Here is a 6,034-nt window from a genome sequence, read left to right as displayed (position 1 = left end):
TCATCACAATGAACACGCGCACCAGCTCCTTGGCCTTGCTGTCGGCATGCGCCATAGTAGGGATGTCAGCATCATAATAAACACGTGGACATGCTTGTTCAGCAGCGTCTCCACGGATCCTTCATCGTCGGTTTATGCCATAGTTTGGAAGTCATCGACACGCGGTGATTATTTTAAAGAAATAGTTGGCGTTGTCGCAATATGTAGCGCGCCCTTCCTGGCCAATCTTCGATTGTGGGCATGTGCTATTGTACCAACCTCTTCTTGGGTATGCGTCATTTTATGAAAATCATCACCATCATTATCAACACCTGGCATGGAGGAAAGAAACAAAACAGGAGATGCCCTGACGTCACGTTTTTGAAGCCGGAAGTGCAGCCATGTTCGTGTGCCATCTCCCTTTGCGCCTCCAATGAGGGGTTCTGCAGCTCATCTGAGCAGATGGGCGCGAACTTTTAACTTGCATTGTTACGAGCCGCCGGAAGTGTGTGCTGCCGACGCGCATCAAAACAAAGCCTACGAAATTTGTGTAGCAGTTTTAGTGAAGCAGACGTGCTCCTGTGTTTTTCCGTGGCACGTTGAAGACAACGATGAAAACCTGCGCCGTGATTTCTTGAGTGTATCCGTTGCTGGCTAACACTCACACTCACAGACACAAAACACAACTTTCAAGCTTTCACACCACACTCCTAAGTCAGCTTTTCTCGCGAACAAACGGTGCTTTGAGAAAGACACCGGCGGAAAAATCTTATCTCACTTCTCAGAGACCCAGAGCAGCAGCGAAAGCTTCAGAAGCGTGGTTGCTATGGCAACGTTGACTTTTGGGGTACCCGTCTCAGTGCTCCATTGCGAGAGAAAAAAAAAAAAAAGAAAACAGCACGTGGCTTCCGTCACACTTTCTCCAATACGTCCGTGTTGGCCGGGGCCACTCCTGGGTTTCCTTCCTCCATGACACCTGGACACGCTTTATGGCTGATTCCTCGTTGTGGATATGTGGCAGAGTAGGAAATAATAATCATCATCAATATGCGGCGATCAACTCAAAGATCTATGTGGCGGTACGATGTGTACCGCCTTCCTTTAAAGCGAAATGTCTCGGCGAAATCGTATATGGCTAGGTGAAATCGCCTGTGTACTGAAAATTATCATCATCAGCATTGGCTCGAGCGTCATCGTCTTCTTCCGCAGCTGGCTCGTTGGCGCCCCTCGGGTTGCGCTCGTGCTTGAGCTCGTGCTCGTGCTCGGCACGCACTCGGGACACTGCTCCCGCGTTCATCGTCGTCGTCTTCTTCAACAGCTGGCTGCGTTGCCGCTCATCATTCCAGCGTCGAATTTCCTTTTTCTTCTGTCGTCGTAATGGGGAGGCCGCGTTTACGGGGGCATGATCCATTGCTTAAGGCGGTATGACCCATTCATTGTATTACGTAACGGACAGATTTATTTTTGCAGCCATAGAATTTAGAAGAATCGCAAGCGGCAATGGCGGGCGAATGCTGGTAACCAAGCCGCCGAGCAAACTCGAGACATCGAACGCAAGTGACAACGGCGAACTGCGGGCATACCGTCAGTGACGTCGTTCTGTCCGTCGCAGCCTTACGTGTGTGTAACCTAATAATTGAGAAATTCTTTAATGAACCCTCGGGATTAACCCAGTGTTAAACAGCCGGACCGCACGTTTCCGCTTCTCTGGTTAACCACCTTCACGGAGTGGAAGCGCCGACGAATTTCTTGGCCAGTCGTTCGCTACGGGCATGCGCCATAGTACAGAAATTATACTATCACTGTGGCGGTGGGTTCTCCTATCCAGTCGTTCCCGCAACCACCGCAATGCCGCGGTAAGCGCTGCAAATCGTCTCCATAGGAGTGGACGTTGCCGTGCATTCGAGAACCTGCGGACGGTGGTTCGGAAACTGCGCACACCACTTATTAGGATGTTGAGATGTTTATTTTATCACCATTTACGGAATACCACGAGCACCGCAGTGGCGCTATCTCGTGATGTCGACTTAAATCACAATCTGCAAACACTGTAATTGCCATGACTGCTTATTCGCTACTCCGTTTTAGGTGTAAAGAAGCCATAGGAAACACTGTATGGAGACATTGGAGAGAAGACAAACGCGCGTGGTTTTTGAGACAGCTAGGCCGCACGGCCTGTGATAGCTTGAGCGGCGCCTCAGTGATATTACCGCTGTTGCAAATAGGGGTCATCATCATCATCATCATCAGCCTATATTTTATGTCCACTGCAGGACGAAGGCCTCTCCCTGCGATCTCCAATTACCCCTGTCTTGTGCTAGCGTATTCCAACTTGCGCCTGCAAATTTCCTAACTTCATCATCCCATCTGGTTTTCTGCCGACCTCGACTGCGCTTCCCTTCTCTTGGTATCCATTCTGTAACCCTAATTGTCCACCGGTTATCCATCCTAATTATCCAAATAGGGGTATGCGCCGCTATATGGAAATTATTATCATATCAACACGCGAACACGCTTCTTGGCAGATACGCCGTATGTGTCATAGCATGGAAACTTCTATTATCATCAACGGGCGGTAATCATCTCAAGGAGATAGTTGATGGCACGCCTCTTCGACTATCCTCAGTGGTCGATACGAGCCCATAGTATGGTAAACCATCGTCGTAATCAACAAGTGGCGACCATCTGAAAGAGGTAGTTGGTATCGACGCGAGAAAAGTAAACGTGAGTTTTTGGCCTAATCGTAGGAGCATCGGGCTGCTTAGCTGGCGGGCCGCGGTTCTAATCCATGCCGTCGAACTGGATTTGAATTCGATTAATATATGTTCTGTACTTCAGCCCTTTGGAGTCTAACTATCTACGCTCTTACGCCGACGAAGTAGCCAAAGTTGTCTACCTGCTTGCGCAATTAGGTGTGTGCTTGTGGTCGTTCGTCGTGGTCGTGCGGTCGTAGTCCCGCCTTCTACCCAGACTCAGTGACCCAAGTTGCCTAATAGCTAAGATGCGGTCGTTGTACAGTCGTCCTAGCTTAGCCTTGTCATCCGAATATCGTCATGTGGTCATAAAGTCTTCACGTACTCGTTGTTACGCCGCCGTCGGCATATCATCGGGGTCGTTCCATTGTCATCCTTCTAACTTAGTGATATCGTCGTCGTCATACAGGCATCAAGATACAGTCGTCGACACGCGATACGCTCGTAATCATATCATTGTTCTCATTCCGTTGTCATGATATCGTCGTCATTGCATCATGCATTCGTCCTCAAGTGATCGTCGTGATGCGTCGCGGTCGTTCCATAATCGTCATTCTAACTTCGATATCCGACTGTCGTGATGCCATCGGTACACGGTCGTCGTCATACCGTATGATATAGTATTATTGTATGCTAAGAGTCGATTTTACTTATTAAATTGATTTTTCTTTGTCTACCTTCCCAGGTTTGGCATGGCTGCCAGGCTGTTGGGTTGGAGTAGGAAGTTTAAAAGACTGAAGAGATTATGTCCAATCAACAGAGGTAAGCAATTGGCTACCAATAAAAAGAAACAGCACACAACATTCCGAAGGACAGTCCAGCAACGAAATGTCCAAGGCACAACCTAATTTTCAAAGACGGTCAGCATAGCAGCCCTTTGCGAACACAAGAACGATATGCAATACTCATGTCTAACTAATAATGCAGCATGCGCAATGACACAAATTTTTTCCTAATTATCGCAAAGCGTGTTGAGAAACGTCGACAAACTATTCCTCTCCGAGAATCACAAGTTGGCTGTTCCAATATTCAATGACGCACACACACCTAGGCGCAACAACAAGATAGTCCTTTGTGGCCGTCCTCTCAAAGCTGTAGAACCAGACTTTTTCCAAATTACTAATGCTGCAACACACAAGAGTAAGTTAATAAACTGCTTCAGAGGCCTGATACGTGCACTGAGATATTAGCAGACGCCAAAAAGTTGATGCGACCACACAATTGAATAAAGCGTGTTCTAACATTTCTTCATTTCCGCACTGCGCACAAGATACTGAATTAAACACCACGCTATGAGGCGGTCACGTGTGGGCAGAACCTGTCTACCGCGCGGCCACCCGATGTCTCTCACGTCTGGCGGTAAACTTTGAGAGGTGAACGCCCGGTATTTATCTTTTCGAAATGTCGCAAAGGTTACTCTCTCGCTGGATGTATTTGTGGATGTACGTAGAAATGTATATGAAAGTACCCGCGATGTGGTCTATATAAATCTCCTAGGCTTACCAAGTATGTGTCGCTCTCTCCTGCGTAAAAGAATACCCCCGTACATAAAACCTTAACATGTATTTCGGATCACAGGCATCTATCACTAAAGCACACCAATCTGTGAATGAAAAGGTGAATTAGATTTGAAGAGTTCTTCAATTTAGTTTTATTTCTTTTAGTTACCTATTCAGTAACTCAAACGAGCATGTCCCACTACGATTCCTATAGAAAGTTGAACATGTAAGGGGGGCTCACAGATATCTACAAAGCACACCGATCTGTTAAAATATCTGACCTGAATAAAATAGGAAATTATGTTTCACAGGCTCCTTGGTTTACAATGCGATTTTTGATTTCGCCGTTCCGTAAGTGTTACTATAGGGGTGTGCTCGTTTTTCGGGCAATCCTCAAAAATGGGTATCTCCCACTGTGAGGTACAGAATTCACAGCAAATTCTGGGCTCCGACACACGTTGCCTGGCATTTACATTTCCTAGTGACCACGCAGATGCGCGCCGCCGCAGGAAGCTTCGCTCTGAAAGTAGCAATACACAAAGCGCAACCATAGTGGCGAAAATGGTTGTCGAAATCTGGGCTTGAATTCACAAAAACTTCTTACGGTAGAAGTTTTTGTAAGAAAGAATTTTAGCCAATACCGGACGCCAGACATATATGTCTGGCGTCCGGTATTGCCGCCTTCGCTATTGATATATCATTAGCGAAGGCGGCAAGCAAATGGCAAAACGAACTTCCGAAAGAAAAGCTTTGTGAATCTGGCCCCTGATCCATGGGTTAAGTGCTTCGGCTAGTTACTCATGAGCCATCGTACATTCCGGCCTAATCGCTGGTGCTCCAGTACGTTGGAACAATGCACGCGCTTGCTGTTTTCAAACGCACGATTCGAATACACTCGCAAAATAGAGCCCTGCACGGGCTCGGGCTTACTTCAAAGCCCGGGCCCGGCCCGGCCCGTGGGCCGGGTCGGACCGGGTAGGGCAGTTTTTTCACGGGCTCGGGGGCGGGCTCGGGCACGGTATGTGCTTTTTGACCCGGGCCCAGGCCGGGCTCGGGTATTTTGACGCTGGCCCGGGCCGGGCTCGGACTTTCTGGTGGTGTGCATGTAACGTGCAGCGAGTTATCCTCGCGCGTCTCGACTCTGAAAAAGCTGGTGCCCCGGCGCAGCTGGAAGCTAGCAGTGCTACTCCTGTGTACTTCTCTTTTCTTCTTCCGTCGTATTTTGCGCTGTTTGAACAGAATGTAGAAGTCCAGAAAGACCGAAGTCACCTCAACCCAAAGGATGCCATTTTATTCCTTACCTAAATCAATGTAATTAATTCTTTTAGCGCGATGTAAGCGCTTTAGCGACTTGCTGATTCTTCAAAAGCCAATTGGTAGAACGATGACTGGTTAGATAAGATAATTCGTCACGCGGCTGATGTATGGCACTGCGTCCATCCATGATTTCACGCATCTTCTCAACCGGCCGCCTAGCAGCAGCGCGTTAAGCTGCACCATGGAGGACCGAGAAGCATTCTTTTCCATTTACTCCATCCATGCGCTGCGCTCACGACCGGTCGTGGCTGCGCTTCGGCTATAGTGTACTAGAATACGGTTGTGGGAACGAGCGGCTAGGGCGGCGCATGCTTTGCAGTGAGGCGCCCGACGTGGTAAAATACTGTGGCGGCGCTGCGATAGAAGTGGATCGGGCCGCATGAAGGTCGCGCCGTTGGAAACTGCTGGCAATACTGCTCGGCAGGGTCATTCGTACTACTTTGCGTGCTGGTATTTGCGTTCATACCGTTCAAATGGTGTGCATAA

This window comes from Dermacentor silvarum, chromosome 9, assembly GCF_013339745.2.
Source record: "Dermacentor silvarum isolate Dsil-2018 chromosome 9, BIME_Dsil_1.4, whole genome shotgun sequence".
NCBI lineage: Eukaryota > Metazoa > Arthropoda > Arachnida > Ixodida > Ixodidae > Dermacentor > Dermacentor silvarum.
This window is presented reverse-complemented; position numbering follows the sequence as displayed.